Source organism: Pipistrellus kuhlii, unplaced genomic scaffold (genome assembly GCF_014108245.1).
Source record: "Pipistrellus kuhlii isolate mPipKuh1 unplaced genomic scaffold, mPipKuh1.p scaffold_m20_p_16, whole genome shotgun sequence".
NCBI classification, from domain to species: Eukaryota; Metazoa; Chordata; class Mammalia; order Chiroptera; family Vespertilionidae; genus Pipistrellus; species Pipistrellus kuhlii.
The window spans coordinates 9572775-9595441 of NW_023425471.1; the positions used below are offsets into that span (position 1 = coordinate 9572775).

At 43.7% G+C, this 22667-nt stretch overlaps 1 protein-coding gene across 4 annotated transcripts in view; it reads right to left on the reverse strand.

Moving 5' to 3' along the window:
• Positions 1–13017, reverse strand: part of KLHL15 (kelch like family member 15) — a 43669-nt gene extending 30652 nt beyond the window's left edge. The window contains exons 1-2 of one of the 4 annotated variants that reach the window (XM_045582327.1): positions 12885–13017; positions 12123–12313 (exon numbers count right to left, since the gene is read on the reverse strand). The gene's annotated coding sequence lies outside the window, so the exon portion shown is untranslated. Of the gene's footprint in view, positions 1–2668; positions 2887–4209; positions 4297–12122; positions 12600–12884 lie in introns of those variants that run through there. The other 3 variants (XM_045582329.1, XM_045582328.1, XM_036439636.2) reach the window with 3 other exon arrangements.
• Positions 13018–22667: the final 9650 nt, after the last annotated feature.

The following is a 22667-nucleotide window of genomic DNA, read 5'->3' on the forward strand; positions in this document are numbered from 1 at the left end:
GTGTGTGTGTGTGTGTGTGTGTGTGTGTGTGTGTCTGGTGAGAATGCCATTTTAAAACGGGTTTTCTTCTTGAGTTAATTTTTAATAAAAAAAAATCAGTGAACTCAGAATACAGTTGTGAGGACAGGCAATGCTCGTCAACACCTTCATTTTTAACGTTCCTAGGCCTATTCTATTTCTGCCTTTGGGTTGTGAAAGAAATCCTTCCATTCTTACAATAAATCCAGTCTTTTTACTACCTTAGGTAGGTTTTTCCTAATATAGTTTTAGAACAAAAATAGCTCTACTTTCTTGGTATTATCTTCCCATCTATAAAATTACAGCATTCAACATAATATCAAAATTATAATTTAATCAATTTTATGATTTTACAACCATATAAGGCATTTATATAGATATGCAAAGTAAAACTAAAGCTATTTTTAAAGTCTTAGCAATGCACTTGTCGAGTTTATCTGATCTAAATTAACTTCACAAACTAATTTTTATGTTTTTTAATTGATTTTAGAAAGAGAGGAAGGAAAGGGAGGGAGGAAGGGAGGGGGGGAGAGAGAGAGAGAGAGAGAGAGAGAGATCGATGTGAGAGAAAAATATGGATCGGTTGCCTCACCTATTAGCACCTCAACCGGAACCAAACCAGCCACCCAAGCTTGTGCCCTGACTGAGATCAAACCGGTTCGTTTTTTGGTGCGACGGAGGACACGTCACTGAGCAACACCAGCAGCTGAGGCATACGCACTAACTTATTTTCTACATGAAAAAGCTTGTGCATCTATCAATAAAACATAGCTTTAGAGCAGCGGCAGTATTTTACACTTTTCAAAAATATATTTTTATTGCCCTGGCCCGTTTATCTCAGTGGATAGAGCGCCAGCCTGCGAATGAAGAGTCCCAGGTTCGATTCCTGTCAAGGGCATGTAACTTGGTTGCGGGCACATCTCCAGTGGGGGGTGTGCATGTTTCTAGCTCTCTCTCCCTCTCCCTTCCTCTCTGTAAAATATCAATAAAATATATAAAACATACATACATTTTTTATTGATTTTAGAAAAGGGAGATGGGTAGATAGAAACATCAATGATGAGAATCATTGATCAGCTGCCTTTTGCATGCTCCCCTACTGGGGATGGAGCTCACAACCCGGGCATCTGCCCTTGGCCTGAATCGAACCCGGGATCCTTTAGTCTGCAGGCCAACACTCTATCCACTGAGCCAAACCAGCTAGTGTAGTATTTTACACTTTTATGGGAAGTATGTGTTCAAGTAGAAAGTGATAAAATATACAGTGACTAACCAACATGGTATAGCCGGATTACATCAGCAATCCAGCGTTAACGGAAATTTTCGCTTTAAGTCAACCCATCTACATAAGCACCTACGTCACACATGGACACATACACAGCAGTAATAAAGTGTAACGGTAAAAAAAAAAAAATTTAAGATAACAATTCCTGACCTTAATAAATAATAAAAAACAAAAAGCACATATGTACATACGTTGAAATGACGGAATTTTTTTGTTTGTTAATAAATACTGTAAATGGGAGGGCGCAACATAACCACAAAATTACGTACGTCGAGCCCAACGTAACCAGAGGACTGCTTGTATAAGTCTCTGATCATAAGTAAAGTTAAGAGTACAGGTCCAGCTGAAACCGGTTTTGCTCAGTGGATAGAGCGTCGGCCTGCAGACTGAAAGGTCCCAGGTTCGATTCCGGTCAGGGGCATGTACCTTGGTTACGGGCACATCCCCAGTGGTTGGGGGTGTGCAAGAGGCAGCTGATCGATGTTTCTCTCTCATCGATGTTTCTAACTCTCTATCCCTCTCTCTTCCTCTCTGTGAAAAATCAATAAAATATATATTTTTTTAAAAAGAGTTCAGGTCTGTAGTCGGCTACGTATTACCTCTGTGGCCTTGGGGCAAGCTACTTAGCCTCTCTGTGTTCCACTGTCCTCATCTGGGAAAAGGAAATACTAATATATATATATATATATATATATATATATATATATATATATATATATATAATTGGTATTTTACAGAGAGGAAGAGAGAGGGATAGAGAGTTAGAAACATCAATGAGAGAGAGTCATCGATCAGCTGCCTCTTGCACACCCCCTACTGGGGATGTGCCCGCAACCAAGGTACATGCCCTTGACCGGAATCGAACTCGGGACCCTTGAGTCTGCAAGCCGACGCTCTGTCCACTGAGCCAAACCGGTTTCGGCAGGAAATACTAATATTAATAGAACCTACCACCTTATATGCGGCTGGGAGGATTAAATGAGTTAATACATGTAAAGACAGAACAGTATATGGCCCTTAAATACTCCATAGCATTAGGGCTTATTAGCCCCCTTCATGGTGCTGATACCAAGATAATAAACCTGATGCCTTAACACATATGTGTCAAACACAAGGCCCGCGGGCCAAATCTGTCCCGCCAGGCCTTGCAATGTGGCCCGCACCTTGCTGTCATCACTGCACTCCGCTGCGTTTCCATCACAATGACAGTTTATGACTGTTCAGTAAAGCATTCGGCCCGCGATTTAGGCTGGATTTTAGATTTTGGCCCCTTCTCTGATTGAGTTCGACACCCCTACCTTAACAGTTCGTTTAACTGTGGAGAAACCCTTCTCCCTAGCAACAGCACTAATAACCCACGCTCACCTTCTCAGTAGTCTCTCGGGGACCCAGGTCAACTCTAACTAGACTGATGAAGGTACTAAGTCCACAGGTGACACTGTTCTTCAAGGTCATACAACTAGTTAGAAATAGAGTTAAGACTAGAATCTGATTTGCAAAACAAACAAACAAACAAACAATAACACATGCCTGGCTGGTGTGGCTCAGTGGCTGAGCACTGACCTATGAACCAGAAGGTTATAGTTCCATTCCCCGCCAGGGCACGTTCCAGGTTGCAGGCTCAGTCTCTCGTGGGAGGCATGTCAGAAGCAGCCAATCGATGATTTTAAAAAATATATATTTTATTGATTTTTTACAGAGAGGAAGGGAGAGAGATAGAAACATCGATGGGAGAGAAACATCGATCAGCTGCCTCCTGCACATGCCCGCAACCAACATACATGCCCCTGACCGGAATCGAACCGGGGACCTTTCAGTCCGCAGGCTGACGCTCTATCCACTGAGCCAAACCGGTTTCGGCCAATCGATGATTTCTCTCTCATCGTTGGTGTTTCTATCTCTCCCTCTCCTTCCCTCTCTGAAATCAATAAAAATATATTTTTTTAAAAAACACACACACAAAATACTGTGGTTACATCAAAAGCTTTGAAATCAGAGAGCTTACTAGTACTTACCACCTGTGTGACCTGGAGAAACTTAGTTAACTCCATTTATTAGGAATAATAATCATCATCTTCAGTTGAGGTAGTAATTAAATGAATTAACGTTAAGTTAAATGTCTAGCCTCAAGGAGGATACCCACTGGAGGTCAATCAATGCTGGCTTCCCTTTCCAACTCTTGCCTAATGTTCTTTATCACCCACAAGACCATAGTAACTTGACCCCCCTCCAATTTCCCTCTGTAGACCCCACACCTCCCTGAAGTTTATCACAATACACGTCTGTAAGAGATTAGGACATGTACTGGTAGTCAAAACACAGCCTCATTTTGCAGTGACATTGTTTTCCATTTTTTCTCATCATATAAATATAATTTTCTAGCTTTTTAGCTCCTCGGGCTTTTCTGCCCTAATCACAGTAGCTACTCTCCTCTATATCAGTGTTGTTCAATATGGAAGCCAATGTGGCTAGCCCAAATTGAAAAACTAACAATAGCCGAAACCGGTTTGGCTCAGTGGTAGAGCGTCGGTCTGCGGACTGAAAGGTCCCCGGTTCGATTCCGGTCAGGGACATGTACCTTGGTTGCGGGCACATCCCCAGTGGGTGGGGGTGGGGGGTGCAGGAGGCGGCTGGTCGATGTTTCTCTCTCATCGACGTTTCTGGCTATCTCTCTCCCTTCCTCTCTGTAAAAAAATCAATAAAATATATTAAAATAAATAAATAAAACACTTAGCTAAAAAAAAAAAAAAGAAAGAAAGAAAAACTGACAACAGATTTTGAAGACTTATCCCCCCCCCCAAAAAAAAGAATGTAAAATATCTCATTATACAAATTTTTATACTGAAAACATGTTGAAATATTTTGAATATACTTGGTCAAATAAAATCTATTAAAATGAAACTCACTTGTTTTTTACTTTTTTAAACTGTGGCTATGAGACAATTTACAATTACCTTTGAGGCTTGCATTTTACTTGGTTGGACAGCACAGATCTATAACATCAATTTTTAAGACATCAAACAACCCAACTTACAGATGCACACGTGAAACAAAACCAACGTGTTCACAATACAAACCCTGGAAGCTATAAAGAAAAGGGGAAAAAGTGAAGATGCAGTTAAAATAACACAAGCAAATAAAAAATAAGAACTTGAAAAAGGAAAAGGTGTGAATACCAAAAGAAAAACATACAAAACCTTATGCATTGAAATTCTCTAAATAGTTATAGCAATACATAATAAAAACTAATTGTACAATGAAAACAAAACTCAAATAAGAGCTCTATCAATCACCCTGGCCGGTGTTGTATAATGGCTAGTGTCGGCCCCAGTACCAAAGGGTCTCAGGTTTGATTCCCAGTCAAGGGCACATACATACCTGGGATGCAAGTTCCATCTGATCCCCAGCCCCGGATGGGTCACTATGCAGGAGACAGCCAACCCATGACTCTCACATCCATATTTCTCTCCCCCCCCCCTTCCCCGTCCCCTCCACTCTGGGAAGCAACGGGGGAAAACGAACTCTCTCAATAAGGGCTGAGGGGAGATCCATTAAGGAACTTTGAGAAAAGATATTTACCAATATATAAAATGTTTAATGTACAGAAATTCTGTATTCTCGCTTTTCAAAATAGATCATCGGATTAAGGGAAATCATGGTTTATAAACCTGTGTATGTATATATTCTATATTTGGCCTTCAGAATTTGAAATGGTAGGTTTTTCTAAAAGGGTTAACCAAATCAAATTAAACTAGGTGACAAGGTATACTTACACTACTAGGAAAGAAATACAGAAGAGTTTGCCTTATTTCCTAAACTTGCAACTGACTAGAGGGGGAAAAAAAAAAAAAAAGTCTCGCATTTTCTTTTTTTTTTCTTTTTTAAATATATTTTATTGATTTTTTTACAGAGAGGAAGAGAGAGGGATAGAGAGTTAGAAACATCCATGAGAGAGAATCATTGACTAGCTGCCTCTTACACACCCCCTACTGGAGATGTGCCCGCAACCAAGGTACATGCCCCTCACCGGAATCGAACCCAGGACCTTTCAGTCCGCAGACCGATGCTCTACCCACTGAGCCAAACCGGACTCGGCAAGTCTCGCATTTTTCTACACATAAGAACAATTAAGCCCTAACCGGTTTGGCTCATCCCCAGTAAGGGGGGTGCAGGAGGCAGCTGATCGATGTTTCTCTCCCATCGATGTTTCTATCTCTCTCCCTTCCTCTCTGTAAAAAATCAATAAAATATATTTTTTTAAAAAAGAACGATTAATACCTGTATAGTGATTCTCAAAGTGTGGTCCAGGGACAACTGAGGTCTTAGTCCCCTAAGAGGACTGTGCAAGGTCAAAACTATTTTCATAATAATTTTAAAGTTATTTGCCTTTTTCACTTATTCTCTGTTTTCCAAGAGGCTATGTGTGTAATACCATAACAGTCTGAATGCAGAAGTCATAAGAAGCCCATTGTCTTTTATTAAGCCAAACATTAGAGATTTGCAAAAATAAAATAATATCACTCTTCTCACCAAGTTTTTCATTCTATTGAAGAATAGTTATTTTTCATTAAAAAATGCTATTTAGATAAATGAGTAGGTTTTTTTTTTAAATGAACTACAAATGAGATTTCTTTTATTTTTCAGTTTAAATTTCTATTATGGTAAATATAGATACACCCCACATACACAAAAGCTCTTTGGAACACTAATAATTTTTTAGAGAATAACGAGTTACTGAGACCAAAAGCTGTGAGTACCACTGACAGTTACAATGATAAGGGATAAATGACAACACACACACTTACACCAATAGTCTGCCCTGGAAGACTATTACTGCTATTTATATCACAGAAATTTCGAACAGTTCAAACCCTCTAGTGACCAGTAAGGAAAAAAGTCTGGTAGGGGTAAAATTGGACAGGAAATTAAAAGGAAAGGAATTAAATGCTTCCTTTTCAGTTAGAAGGCTGCCATTCTGATTTTCTGATTTGAAGGCAAAACTCTAGACAATTCAATAGATGTTTCAAAATTAACTAACCTCCATGTTTATGCCATCAGCAATAATGTAATGCTTTCACAGTCCCCAACAGCTGCTTGAAAATTCATACAAACCCTACATTATCCAGCACAAAAGCTCGATTCTCAGAGGTTGCTGATATACTTATCTTCGATGAAAATTTTAAATTACCGTATTTTTCGGACCATAAGACGCACGGGACCATAAGACGCACCAGTTTTTAGAGAAGGGAAATGAAGAAAAAAAGATTCTGAAACAAATAGTGTCCTAAAATATTTTATGCGCATTAAAACCCAACATCACAGGCATAAACACATGTAATCAACCCTGTAAAGTAAACAGCAGCATTTAGAACCATTTTAGAGCCGGGCAAGCACACAGAGACCACACAGAGCCGGGCAAGTAAAAAAACTTTTTTTTTAAAGTACAATATATGTGTAGGCTATATTTGGACCATAAGACGCAGGGACTTTTTCCCCCAGAAGTGGGGGGAAAAAGTGCGTCTTATGGTCCAAAAAATACGGTACTTCATATTACCTTCATCCTCAAACTTTAGCCTACCCAAGTTGATGCTTAGGCACAAAATGCCATACTTTCATACTAAAAAGAAAATGCAAGAATTACTACAGATAAAGCAGAATTAACTTCTGGTTCATACAATTTCTCACAATTTCTGTAACCTAGATTGTAACATGTTTAAATTGAACAATTTCAAAGAGGCCAGCTTCTCAATCTAAAAGGATAGAAAAATTTGAAAATATGCCGAGACCGGTTTGGCTCAATGGATAGAGCGTCGGCTTGGGGACTGAAGGGACCCGGGTTCGATTCCGGTCAAGGGCATGTACCTTGGTTGCGGGCATATCCCCAGTAGGGGGTGTGCAAGAGGCAGCTGATCGATGACTCTCTCTCATCGATGTTTCTAACTCTCTATCTCTCTCCTCATCGATGTTTCTAACTCTCTTATCTCTCTCCCTTCCTCTCTGTACAAAATCAATAAAATATATTTTTTTTTAAAAAAAAAGAAAGAAAAATTTGGAAATAGACTAACTTCATTCGCTCTGTTAGCAGTCAGTTTACCCTCAGTTACAATACTCTAAATTGAGAAATATGTTTGATATGGGAGGGAAGGCTGTGTGAATTAACTTTCATTTGTTTCATACTAAATTCTTCCTTGTCCATCTAAATGTTTTTATAGCTCAAGACCAAATTGCAAATGACGGTTTAACTAAGCTGTTAGGGAGGGGGCTGGGCCCTCCAGCCTCCAGGTTAGCACCTATTACCCAAATTACTTCACTTTTCAGGTATGTTTAGCATTTAGTCATCCTGCAACACACGAAACCTTGCCTTGTTAAAAAAAAAAAAAAAAAAAAAAAAAAAAACCCACTCCTGCTTCAATGCTATTTTTTTCATCAGAAGATTTTAATTTAATGCTCCTCTGCTCATTCCTCACTACAAGTAGAAGTAATCCAAGGGTGATGTCATGGAAAACAGCTTCCCCAGCCTTCAGAGACTGGATCCAGTGCGGATTCTAGGAAAAACCTCTATTGGGGAATAAAACCCTGAATCTTCTAAGTTACATCCTAACTCGAAATCACTGAAACGGTAATGTGAACATTCTAGTTCTCCGCAATAATTAAATCTTTCTGAAGGTCTCAGTGTTATGATCTGAGTATCCTGCAAATCTTTCAGTGACGCAAAAACCATTAACTAAATTCAATGATCTTATCGGAGACAACAAATTTTCAATCTGTTCTTATTTGCTTTAATTATTTAGCCAGATGAGTTTTAGAGGTCTTATATTAGGAAAATATCTGAGGAAATATCTTGCCTTTTCCAGTTTCTTTATTCCGAAGTTAGAATTTCGAATTCTGACAAGGCCTTCCCCTGTCGGACTAGCAGCAGCACAAGATATGCCCCAGGCAAAGAGGAACAATGAGAGCCCCTCCAGTGAATGATTCCTAAAACATCAATAATAATTATCTCCCATTACTTACCCCCCCTCCCTCCAGATACACTGGCCTCTGCTGTTTCTCGAAAACCAGCCAAAGCGCACCTTAAGACCTCTGCCTTTCCCGCTGCCTGAATCACTCCATTCCCAGATAGTATTCAGGTTTTTCTTTCAGTGTCATCTCAGTGAAGCCTTCCCCTTATCCCCTCTTTAAAATTAAAAAAAAAAAAAGCCAAAACCGGTTTGGCTCAGTGGATAGAGCGTAGACCTGCCGACTGGAAGGTACCAGGTTCGATTCCGGTCAAGGGCATGTACCTTGATTGCGGGCACATCCCCAGTGGGAGGTGTGCAGGAGGATGCTTCTCTCTCATCAATGTTTCTGGCTCTCTCCCCCTCTCTGTAAAAAATCAATAAAATATATATTTTTTAATTTTTAAAAAGCCTCCCAGCCCTGCCCAGTGTAGCTCAGTTGGTTGAGTGTCATTCCATGCACTGAAAGGTTATGGGTCTGATTCCCGGTCAGGGTACACACCTAGGTTGCACGTTTGATCCCTGGGCAGGATGCATACAGAAGTTGTTTTAGGAAACCTTTCTCTCTCACGTCATCATCGATGATTCTCTCATTCTCTCTCTCTCTCTCAAATCAATACAAAAGATATAAAAAAAAAAAAAGAAAATAAGAAAACCTCCTATATGCCCCATCAACCAGAAAATCCCCACATTCTTTTTCTGATTAATTTTTCCTTAGTATATTAAAATTTTTGTTTTGTTTCCTTGACGGTTGTGTCCCCAGAACCTAGAAAGAACAGCACCTGGCACATAATAAATGATTAATAAATATTTGTTGGAGCCCTAGCCCGTTTGGCTCAGTGGATAAGAGCACCGGCCTGAGGACTGAAGGATCCCAAGTTCAATTCCAACCAAGGGCACATGCTTGGATTGCAGGCTAGATCCCCAATAGGGGGTGTGCAAGAGGCAGGTGATCAGTGATTCTCTCTCATCATTGATGTTTCTCTCTCCCTCTCCTTTCCTCTCTGAAATCAATAATACACATACATGCATACACACACACACACACACACACACTGAGTGGCGAGATTATGATGATCTCTGAACACATAATAATCTGGCCACTCAGTGTATATCCTATATCAGTGGTCGGCAAACCATAGCTCACAAGCCACATGCGGCTCTTTGGCCCCTTGAGTGTGGCCCTTCCACAAAATACCACGGCCTGGGTGAGTCTATTTTGAAGAAGTGGTGTTAGAAGTCTAAGTTTTAAAAAATTGGCTTTCAAAAGAATTTTCAATCATCGTACTGTTGATATTTGGCTCTGTTGACTAGTGAGTTTGCAGACCACTGTCCTATATAATAAAAGGCTAATATGCAAATTGTCCCCTCAACCAGGAATTCGACCATCAGGCTGGCCAGTCAACTGCCCATGTCCCCTCCCCCTGGCCAGGCTGGCCGGACCCCACCCATGCACGAATTTGTGCATCAGGCCTGTAATACACACACACACACACACACTGACTGGCCAGATTATTATGCGTTCAGAGATCATAATAATCTGGCCACTCAGTGTATATTTGTTGAACGAATAGATAAATTTAATCCTCACAACCCTCCATATTCTGTAACTGCCACTGATTTAAAGAGAATAAAAACCAAAGCTCAGAGGTTAAGTTGCCCACGGCTATAATTCTTGATAAGTGACAGAGCTGGGTCTGCCTGACATCAGAGCCATCCTTCCTACAATGTTTTACCAATGACTGTCTTTCATATCTCTTCAATAAAAACCACCACCACTCTGTCACAAGGTATAGCATTTAATTCAGAGATGTATGCTAATAAATTAATTCAATCCCACATTAGCTAAAGATTCATTCTCCTCACAGGTAATGTTATTCATTCTCAAAACATTGACACTGAGAAAGGGCAACCTTGACAACAGGCTAGCTACAAAATTTTAGGGGTCCAGGGCAAAATGAATACACGGAGCCCCTTGTTCAAACCAGGAAGAAAGTATCATTAAAGATACTAAGACATAAAGCTTTCTCCTTTCGTCTATGGTCTCTCTCCACTTGTCATGGTGTTTATTTGCTGTTTAATTCACTCTAAGTAAAGACAAATGTAAAACTTAAATTATTAGCATGAACTTTACTGTTCACCTTTATATTGTACAAGTTTTACGCAGATTATTAAACCAAGTTTGGGACCCTGAACACATATGAAGCCAAGCTAGCCCAGGTTCCAAGATTTTAGCCCCAGATAACACAAATCAAAGCAGAGAGGTCAAACCTTCACATTTCCACTAAAGCAGTGATTTCCCAAAATTTTACCTTCAGGACAAGCGATAAGTCCTATATAGAAAACCTAACATTATAAAGTAGGCTCTTCCTTTGGGAATTGAATCCTGCCTGCCTTTTATTATTCTGCCTTTTCACAAAACACAAAAGCATACTCTGAAAGACAACTGGTATTGGATTATAAATTGAATAAGCATTCAAAAGAAAAAAATCATTTGTTAGCTAAAAATAATATACTACACAAATGCTTCTTTCACTTTTTGTGGACCATTTTTAAAGCCAAACCATACTACATTTTTGATGTGTCGAGTAAGAATGATCCCATACATATCTGTTACACATACATGTTATAAATTCTGACAAATAAGTGCAATTTTCAAGCCACAAATATTTACTATCCTATTATTTTCCCCCAGTTAATCAGCAATAAAGAGTGCAAATTAACATCCTTTACCACTGAAAAACTGTTTCTAATCACCTAAATGTTGTGGTGGTTGAAAGCGAGAATTAAATGATATAAATATTGTCAGAAAGTTGACAGTTTCTATACATTTCTAGATATATTAAGCATTACAGACATCCAAATGCATTTAGAAGCTCTTCAAAAAATATTCATGCCTCCCATTTCCTAGATATGAAAAAAGGCATTCAAATTAGGGTAGTCATGTTAAAAGCATCTTCTGAATGACAATTTAATCAGGTTAACAAAAGAAAATATCAATTCCGAAAATAGAAGACACCAGACAAATGTCAGGTATTACATATTGCGAGTGAGAAGAAGGAAATAAGCGGCCTAGGTAAATGAAAAGCAAAGCACTACAATCACGTTAAATTTGAATTAAAGAATACCGTTATTTAAATAAGCAGTTGGCATTTTGTAGAAGGCCAAGCAACGTGACTATTATATATCCAGTCGATTTACAGCACTGCTTCGACATTCCCTACTTATTGCTTATACTCATAATAAAGAAATAAAGAGGCAGCAACAGTTAGCCACTTCAACATTAACCGCTTCAGCAAAGGTTACTCCCAAAATTGCCTTGCCTTTTTTACCTTCACACCCTATAGCTACAGATTATTTTCATATATATGGCTTCGCAGTCCCTCACTACCCTGTGATGTGACTCGATTTCATAGATAAGACACCAAAGCTCGCTCAGCGATTTCCTCCGAGTCCCCCAGTGGAACCCAGACCTTCCGATTCCACATTTTTATCCCTCGCACTGCCTATCGTTCTATTTCGGGCATAAATGGGGTTTTTAAAGGGCTAGAACGGGTTGGGGCGAAAATAGTCATGGTACCTGCAGCTGTATGCTGCAAAAAATGGCTGAATTATGCTTCTTCCTTTTTTCCCTCCTCTCTGGGAAAAAAAAAAATGAACATTCAAACAATTAAGTAAACTCGAAGACAAATGAGGTCCCGGCATCTCCCCAACGTTTTGGACTCGGGTCGGTGCAGAAAAGAGCTCCCGAACGGGTGCGGAGCGCGGGGCCGAGGCCGGAGCCCGGGCCCCCGCAGGCAGGAGGGCCGGGGGCGGCTACTTACCTCGGGGGTCCGTCCGATCCCTAGCAGACGGCGGTTTGCATCAGGAAGGAGCGGGCCGGCGGCCGGACGGGGGGCGGTCGGGCGCCTGGACGGCACGCGGCGGGCTCCTCCACCGGCTAGCAGGGGCCGCTCCCGGGCCGGGGCGCTCCGGCGGGGGGCGAGGGCGCGCCTGCCGCCCCCTCGCACCGGTCCTGGGAGAGGAGACAGCGCTGAGTCGCCGGTCGAGACGGTCGAGCCGGTCGGGAGGCGGCGCGGCGTCGGGGCCGCCCGGCCTTACCTATGCCCGGGGCGCGCGGCACCTCGAGGAGGTCGGCGGAAGGGCCGGCCGGGGGCCGCGGGCGGGGACGGGGCCGAGGGGCCGCGGGCAGCGGCGGGAGCGCTGGAGGGGACGGCGTCGACGACGGCGTCTCCGGGCTTCTCCCCCGAAGCGCGCCGAGCCTCGGGATCACCCACGCCGGGGGTGGAGGCGGCGGGCGGGGGGCGGGCAAGGGGCGGGGCCAGCGGGGCCGCGAGCCAGGGGCCTCTCCGGGCCGCGCGCCCCCTGCGGGCGGCGACAGCCCCGGGGCCCCGCCCCGAGGAGGCGGGGCCGCCGGCGGGAGAGCTCCGTGCGCGGTCGCTGCAACGCGGAAGCCTGCCACGTGGGTAGGGAGGCCGAGGGGGTGGGGAGCCGCGAGATGGACAGGAGGCCCGGGAGGCGCCCCCAGTCCCCGCCGGGGCCTCAAGGGGGCCCCGCGTGCGGGCGGCGGCCCAGAGGGTGTTTACCTTCCCCCTGGTCGAGCGCCAGCGCCGCCATCTCTCAGCCGGCGCGCGTCACTTCCGGCGCCGCGGGAGCGGGAGCGGGGGTGGGAGCGGGGTGGGGGCAGGGCCGCCCCACGCTCGCGGGGGCCCCCCACGTTCCGGCCGGCCGAGCCCGCGGGCCCCACGGCGGGGGTGGGGGTGGGGGGCGGGGATCGGGGGGCCCCGCGCTGTGGCCGGCAGCCCGGCCCGACGTGGCGTCTCTCGCCGTCGGGGCTGGCAGCGCTCGGCTGCGCTCTGGTCGCCGCGCTGCGGTCCCCGCTCGGCTGCGGTAGCCGTGGGCTCCGGGCACCGCAGTGCGCCCACTCCCGACAAGTTGAGGGGGAAACGGCTTTGCATGTTGCCTTCCGTGGGGGCGGGGGGATCGGGCACGACGTGGAGGGAGTTTGGCCAGCCCTACCTGTGTCAGGGAAGCCACTGCCTCTGCAGCAAATGACATCATGGTTTAGTAAGGCAACTTGCAGGGGATACTTGCGTCACGGTGCCACTTGGCTGGGTACACGGCGATTACACGTTTCAGAAGTACATTTGCCAGAGGTGGGGGGATTCATAGAAAACGGCGTGTCTGCACCACGCAGAGAAATGCCGGATCTCAAAAACGCTGTTCTGTTCCTTTTGCGTCCAAGCAGCGGCAGACCGCAGTGATTTGGGGGGCGGGGAGGTGTCCTTTTTTTTTTTAACAGATCAGCTCTAGCTAAGCGCTTTTTTAAACAGCGCTTTTTTCTTGATTTAGAATAGAAAATAGCATTATAGGACTGTTTTGTCGCTTCATTGTTGTGAAACCTTTTGGGGAAAGTGTAGATGAGAGAAATACACACTTGGAGGCCAGTGGTTCTACTACTAACCTGAAATTGTCATCCATTGCTCACTTCAGATCCTAAACTATGGAATTTTTCCGCCTCCCACCCCCAACCCCCCCGCCGCCATTTTCTCGAGACCAATATCCCCACGTACTTTCCGTGAGATACATATATTGCTACAACGATCATTATCTCCTTGTAGCAAACTTAAACACGTCCTGTTCCCTAAAGAGGCCAAAATAGCACACGGTGTACTGTTTTGCTGAAGTAGACAGACTACTTCGTGAGGGGGGGGAAAGAGAGAAGAGAGAAGCACCTACATCTTCGGGAAATAAGGAAATAAGCTTCCCTTTTCCCATTTAAACTGTAAAACAAGCTTTAAAAATAACCAGGAGCCATCAAATAAACTTTAAAATGGCATATATTCAATTTTGAACACTTGTTTTCATACATTATTCCTGAATATCTAAAAATGCTGATTTTTTTTTTTTTTGCACATTAGCTAACGTACATTTGGAGCTATATAGTACATATTGTGACACTAAACTGTCTAGAAAGGGATTTCTGTTCTTGATTCAGGAACTGAACTGTGTGTGTTTTGTGCAGTGGGAATATACCTACAGTGATGTCGTGAGCCTTATTCTGACATTATGTGGTCTCCTGTGATATGTCCAAATGTAATTTTTGAATATACTTAACTGTTTCTGAAAACAGGCTGTCTTTCCACCAATCTATATATTTACTATGTAGTGCCCACCCCTAAAAAAATAGTGATCTTTAATGGAGGATGCCTCTCTCTCTCTCTCTCTCTCTCTCTCTCTCTCTCTCTCTCTCTCTCTCGTGTTTTATAGAAGGGTCTGATACAATAAGAAGCATTTTGCTACTCCAACACCAAGCAAAGTAAAACCAAGTCATTTAAATAAATGAGCCCTGGCTGGTTTGGCTCAATGGATAGGGCTTCGGCCTGCAGACCCAAGGGTCCCAGGTTTCATTCTGGTCAGGGGCATGTACCTTGGTTGTGGGGACATCCCCGGTGGGGAGTGTGCAGGAGGCAGCTGATGGATGTTTCAAACTATCCCTCTCCCTTTCTCTCTGTAAAAAAAAAAAAAAAAAAAAAAAAAAAAAAAAAAAAAAAAAAAAAAAAAAATTAATAAAATTACAATATTATAAATAAATAAAATTAACTCCTCCAGGTAATTCGATTACTTTCCCCACCAATTACTGGAACAATGGTACTAAATACCCTGAGAACATTTTTTTCTCGTGGGTAGAGACCCTCCTAGGGCAGATAAAGTATTTTCCTTGCCCTGTAGCTTAAGTATACAGACCTCAAATCCCGTATCTACCTTAGCGGTTCCAGATTATCCACAGGTTAGAGAGCTGGTAGTTGAGTTGGGAGAAATTCCTCCCCAGGAGTTCTGAGGATTTAGGATATTGTCTCCCCTGCCCCACTTTTTAAAAAAAATTAAGTTGAGGCTTTTCAGACATCCAGTCTGTGCCACTTACCTTGGTAATCACTTTCCATGTAACTAGCCTCACCCCAGACTCTGGGAGTCTAAGAGTTATATCTTCAGCAAACTCTAATAAAGCCCCATATGCATTCTCTTTTCTCTTGAAAACTGTGTGCCAAATGCTCTATGGCTTGAGGCTTTTTAAGGGGTCTTGTGGCGAGTAGTCTATTTCAGTCCCTGGGGGTCCCCCAGTATCTTCCAAATCAGTACTAACTTCTGTGGGTCCATACTCTGGCCACTGACACATTGCCGCAGGCTGATAGCTGTTGTCCTAAGCTAGGGGTGTCGAACTCAATCAGAGAAGGGGCCAAAATCTAAAATCCAGCCTAAATCGCGGGCCGAATGGTTTACTGAACAGTCATAAACTGTCATTGTGATGGAAACGCAGCGGAGTGCAGTGATGACAGCGCGGTGCGGGCCACATTGCAAGGCCTGGCGGGACGGATTTGGCCCGCGGGCCTTGTGTTTGACACATGTGTCCTAAGTATTAATTCCTGGTTCCTAACCCTGATGTAACCTTCAAAATGCAATTGGAGGATCCCAAAATTTTCCAGGCTTTCAAGTTTATTGCTTTAACAGCCAAATAAAATAACTCGAGGTTTTAAATTTTTTATTTATTGAGTTGAGAGAGAGAGACGCCAATTTGTTGTCCTACTTATGTATGCACACATTAGTGGAATCTTATATGTGCCCTGACTGGGGATCAAACCCGCGACCTTGGTTTATTGGGACGATGCTCTAAGCAACTGAACTACCCGGCCAGGCGACTTGAGCTTTTATGTTACACGACTGATAGGAAACGGGTGTCTTCATGAATGTTGGAGGATTCCTGGCTGATACACATCTTGGTCATTGCTGGTCACCTGTCACCAGTGGCTCCTCTTAGTTTGTCCCATCACCTCTGGCCTTCTGGTTTGTCACCACCTCTCCACACTTCTCCAGCGCGCTCGCTCACCCTCTCTCTCTCTCCACTTCCTGACTAACACGACTCTCCCTCCACTTTCCTAGCAAAGCAAAGACAAGGAAACTTCAGTTTCTTTAAACAAGGAATGATGTCGAAACCGGTTTGGCTCAGTGGAGAGAGAGCGCCTGCAGACTGAGGGGTCCCGGGTTCAATTCCGGTCAAGGGCATGTACCTTGGTTCTGGGCACATCCCCAGTGGGGGTGTGCAAGAGGCAGCTGATCGATCTCTCATCGATGTTTCTAACTCTCTATTCCTCTCTCTTCCTCTCTGTAAAAAATCAATAAAATATATATAAAATAATAATAATAATAATAATAATAATAAATAAATAAACAAGTCATGGCTTCTAGCGATCCCTACACAGAGAGTCCTCTCTTCTTGTCTCTATGATCTGTAGTCGTGGGAACCCTTTCCTGAGCATACATACCACGTGTTCCTCTCAAACCCCACCCTGGGCTCAGCTACAAGAATACCAAATCCCTAAATATGACAAAGTGATGTAAGTGCAAAAATAAACAAAAACCCTTCAAAGGGCACTCCCCCGCCACACCCATGAAACTACCTAAAGGAAAATGAACTGATCACATGACACATCTACAAGTCCAAGTGGACTCCACTATGGGATTCGTCCTGGAACTTTGCTTCTTCCTATTTCATTTCCCTCCTTAAAGCTCCAGCAAACAATCCTCTGCTGGCCGTTGTTAGAATCACTGCTTTGGCCAAAACCGGTTTGGCTCAGTGGATAGAGCATTGGTCTGTGGACTGAAGGGTCCCAGGTTCGATTCCGGTCAAGGGCATGTACATTGGTTGTGGGCACATCCCCGATGGGGGGTGTGCAGGAGGCAGCTGATCGATGATTCTCTCTTATCGATGTTTCTAACTGTCTATCCCTCTCCCTTCCTCTCTGTGAAAAATCAATAAGATATATTTTAAAAAGAATAACTGCTTTGACCTGGGGCCAATCAGCAGGTGTTCAGAAACATCCAGGTTCCATCTCTGAGAGCCACATTTTTTAAACTTAAACTTCTTCTAACGCCACTTCTTCAAAATAGACTCGCCCAGGCTGTGGTATTTTGTGGAAGAGCCACACTCAAGGGGCCAAAGAGCCGCATGTGGCTCTCAAGCCGCAGTTTGCCGACCATGGGTCTAGTAATAGTAGACCTTGGCAGTCAGGGCTTCTCCCCTCTTGTGTTGCCTCTCACCCCATGCTCTTTCCACTGTACCATGTTATAGGGATTAACATAGCAAATAATCTTCACGTTGTTGCATTTTTTTTACTCCTACTTAATTCCATAAATTGTTCCTGTTTAATCTACTATACTAGAATACTTACATCATTCATATATATTTATGAATGACTACTATAAATCCCATTGTAAGCACTGGGAATCTATCAGCAACCAAACATATAAAAATCCATGCCTTTCCCAGTCGGCGTGGCTCAGTGGTTGAATGTTGATCTATGAACCAGGAGGTCAAAGTTCGATTCCTGGTCAGGGCAAATGTCCAGTTGTGGGCTCATGCAGGAGGCAGCCAATCAATAATTTTCTCGTTATTGATGTTTCTTTTTTTTTATTGATTTCAGTAAGGAAGGGAGAGGGAGAGATAGAAACATAATGACGAGAGAGAATCATCAGCCATCTGCCTCCTGCACGCCTCCCATTGGAGATTGAGCCCGAAACCTGGGCATGTGCCCTTGTCTGGGATCGAACCCAGGACCCTTCAGTCTGCAAGCTGGATGGCCGTCAGGCGATCAGAGCCTGCTGGCTGGGGAAAGAAACCAAGAGGTGGTCAGTGGGCCTCATAGTGATTGGTCCAGCAGTCATTCTGGTCATTCTGCCATTAGGGTCAATTTGCATATTACCTTTTTATTATACAGAATAGAGGCCTGGTGCATGGGTGGGGGCCAGCTGGCCTGCCCCGAAGGGAGCCCTGGATCGGGGTGGAGGGTCCCCGCTGGGGGTGGTGCTGGCTGGGGCGAGGGGCTACAGTAGGGGTGTCGAACTCAATCAGAGAAGGGGCCAAAATCTAAAATCCAGCCTAAATCGCGGGCCGAATGGTTTACTGAACAGTCATAAACTGTCATTGTGATGGAAACGCAGCGGAGTGCAGTGATGACAGCGCGGTGCGGGCCACATTGCAAGGCCTGGCGGGACGGATTTGGCCCGCGGGCCTTGTGTTTGACACATGTGGGCTACAGGATTTGTAGGCTGACCCTGCCCCTGATCAGGTGGGTCCCCGCTGCGGGCAGGGCCAGCGGGGCAAGGGGCCACGGGTGGTTTGCAAGCTGGCCACACCCCTGGCTTTGTCAGGAAGGAGGTCCAAAATGACATTCGGAAGACATCCTATCTATCTGGTCTAGTTAGCATATTACAGTTTTATTAGTATAGATTTTATATATTTTTTTAATTCATGCCTTCTTGCAAATTACATAAATCAGGCAATAACCAAAATAAATAAATTATGTGGCCTGCTATAACGGGACAAATGCTATGGGAAATAATAGAGCTGGATGATAAAAGAGATTAGGAATGCCGGTGGGGAGGGTGTTCCAATTCTAACTGGGAGGATTTGGGGAGGAGGGATCCTTTGATAGAAACATAATGACGAGAATCATCTAACCTTGTAGGTTATTGTAAAGTCTTTGGCCTTTTTCCCCCTTCATTTTATTTTATTTTTTCTCATTTACCATTTATTCCCCTATACTCTCTTCCATCTCTACCCCTCCCCCCAAGTGTTTGGCCTTTGAGAAATTGGAACCATTGGAACGTTTTGAGAAGAGAGGCAATATGATTAATACTCAGGCTGCTGTATGAATAATAGAATTCAGGCACAATGTAATGTACAACATGATGACTGTAGTTAACACTGCTCTATTGTATGTTTGAAGGTTGCTAAGATAGTAGATCCCAGAAATTCTCATCACAAGGAATAAAAACCTTTTTTCCCCCTTGTGTCTGTATGAGATGATAGATGTTAACTATACTTACTGTGGTAATCATTTCACAGTAGATGTAAGTCAAATTATGCTGTATACCTCAAACCTATACAGTGCTGTATGTCAATTACATCTCAATAAAACTAAAAGAAAAAACACTGGAAAGATTACACACACAAAATACAGGCTGTTAAAAAAAAAAAGAATGTAGGCAGACACGGGAAAGCAGGGAGCTAATCCATCAATGGAGTGGAATAGAGGCTACAATGGAGACGGGGGAAGTGGCCAGACTGTGCAAATATTTTGAAGGAAGAGCCAACAGGATTTCCTGAATGTAGGGAGGAAGGAAGGAGAGGTGTTAAGGATGTCGCCCAGGTTTCTGGCCTGACGACCGGAAGTATGGACTTATCACTTCCTGTGATCTGGGAGAGTTCCAGGGGAACAGGTTTGCAGGGGTGGAGGGAGGGGAAAGGAGAAGATACAAGGACTGGATCCTGGTCTAGGCATCCAGGAGAGCTAGAGAGCCATATGCTGTACCCTGGAGAGGCAGGAACTAAATATTCACCATCAATAAAAGATGCACTGCCGGGCTGGTGTGGCTCAGTGGTTGAGCACTGACCTATGAACCAGGAGGTCACAGTTTGATTCCTGGTCAGGGCACATGCCCTGCATTGCAGGCTCGATCCCCAGTGGGGGGGGGAGGGGGAGTGTGTGCAGAAGACAGCCAATCAATGATTCTCTCTCATCACTGATGTTTCTCTCTCCCCCTTTCCCTTCCTCTCTGAAATCAATAAAAACACTTTAAAATAAAAATAACATTATGAAGAACAATTTTTAAAAATTTGTACTGAATTTATTGGGGTGACATAAGTTAATAAAATTGTATAGGTTCAGGTGTACAATTCTATAATACATCATTTGCATATTATATTGTGTGTTCACCACCCAAGGTCAAGTCTCCTTCCATCACCATTTATCCCTCTTTACCCTCTTCTACCTGCCCCCACGCCCCTTTCCCTCTGGTAATCCCCATACTGTTATCTGTGTCTATGAGGTGGGGTTTTTTTTTCTTAATCCCTTCACCTGTTTAACCCAGACCCACTCCATCCCCTCTGACAGCTGACTGTTTTCTGTATCTATGGACAATTTTTTTTATTTTTTTATTATTATTTTTATTTCTAATGATTTTATTTTATTTTATTTTCACATTTAAATTGTACATTTAATGTGTACAACTCAGTGGCTTTAGAATATTCACAATTTCAGGACATTGTCATCACCCCAGAAAACAGACCCATATCCCTTAGCACAGTCAGCCCCCGCCCCCCTACCCCCCAGCAACTGCTAATCTACTTCCTGTCTGTGGATTTGCCTTTTCTGAACATTTATGGGCAAATTTTTTAAAATCATTTTTGTGCTCCTTATGAAGCAATAGAAAATAATACTATGCACCCTGGCTAGGTTGGCTCAATGGATAGAGTGTCAGCCTGCAGACTGAAGGGCCCCAGGTTCTATTCTGGTGTGGGGGCACGTGTCCGGGTTGCGGACTCAATCTCCAGTAGGTGGCAGGCAGGAGGCAGCTGATCAGTGATTCTCTATGATTATTGATGTTTCTATCTCTCCCTCTCCCTTCCGCTCTGAAATCAATAAAAATGTATATTTAAGCCGGAACCGGTTTGGCTCAGTGGATAGAGCCTGTGGACTAAAGGGTCCCAGGTTCGATTCTGGTCAAGGGCATGTACCTGGGTTGCGGGCACATTCTCAGTAAGGGGTGTGCAAGAGGCAGCTGATGGATGTTTCTCTTTCATCAGTGTTTCTAACTCTCTATCCTTCTCCCTTCCTCTATGTAAAAATCAATAAAATATATTTAAAAAATAAAATGATAGAGCCTTAACTGGTTTGGTTCAGTGGATAGAGCGTTGGCTTACAGACTGAAAGGTCCCAGGTTCAATTCCGGTCAAGGGCATGTACCTTGGTTGCAGGCACATCCCCAATAGGGGGTGTGCAGGAGGCAGCTGAATGATGTTTCTCATCAATGTTTCTAACTCTCTATCCCTGTCTGTGAAAAATCAATAAAATATATATAAAAGAAAATAATACAATATGCAAGCCACATATTCATGAGGTGTGGAAGAGACTTTCAAGGGGCTGAGTGTACGTGCAGGAAGGACTGGCAGCAGCATAGGAAGGGAGTCTCCGGGAGAAGATAGAGAACTGCCAAGGAGACAGAAGGAGGAGCCGTGAGATAGAGTAAAACAAAGAGTGTGGTATGCTATGCCAGATAGGAAAGTATGGGAAGTTCTTCAACACCCATCAAAGATGAAATTAATATCACTATTGTAATGAAATATATTTACTTTGAAACACGTTGTAGACAATGTCCCCTTACAATAAATGGGAATGTTGCCTGGCTGGCGTGGCTCGGTGGTTGAGCATAGACCTATCAACCAGTAGGTCATGGTTCAATTCCCTGTCCGGGCATATGGCTGGGTTGCGGGCTCCATCCCCAGTGTGGGGTGTGCAGGAGGCAGTGGATCAGTGATTCTCTCTCACTAATGTTTCTATCTCTCCCTCTCCTTTCCTATCTGAAATCAATGAAAATATTTTTTAAAAATAAATGAAGATGCTAAACAGAACACTTTCTCACAGAGTTAATTTTTATGTTCTTTCTAAACCAGCACAAAGCAACACGATACTTTAGAAGCCTCAAGATACAAACCACATATTCCTAAGTACTGCATTTCGGTAGATGTGCATGCAAACACACACATTCTAAGTGAGAGCCCCAGAGTTGAGGTGAGTGGGAGCAGTGAAGAGCTAATATATGGTGTTTGCACCATGAAGGAAGTGAGAAAAAAAAAGCCTCCAGTAATGAGCTTAGCCAGAAGCACAGCTTTAGGACTTGGGAGGCCGTGGTTAAGGAGAGAGGCGGGATTGAATATAGGGTCTGAGGTTATTAGTTCGAAAACTAAATTCTTCGAAAAACAGTGATCACATAGCTCTCAGGACAAAATGTCTTTGTCCTGACACAGGGCACAGAGGGACTTCAGGTAAGTCAGCTCCGGCAGCCTCAGCTTGGGGTGGGTAGCTTTAGTGAAAGCAGGGAAAGTGCACACACGTGAATAGCAGCGGGAAGGGGGGGGAAGGGGCGTGCCTGGCTTCAAGGAAGGCTGAACTTCACTCTGTCCAGAGACCTAGGACAAAAGCAGCACTGTCGTGGTGGGGGGTGTTGAAATGCTAAGCATAGGTGAGACAGAATGGCCTTCCTGACTAGAAGTCTCAATATTGTCAAGATGGTGATTTTCCTCAAATTGATCTATAGATTCAAAACAATCCCTAGAAATCCCTAGCAGGCTTTTATGTAGAAATTCACAGGCTAACATTTATTTATTTTTTTAATATATCTTTTATTGATTTTCTTACAGAGAGGAAAGGAGAGAGATAGTTAGAAACATCAATGAGAGAGAATTATCGGTCAACTGCCTCCTGCACACCCCCCATTGGGGATGTGCCCGCAACCAAGGTACATGCCCTTGA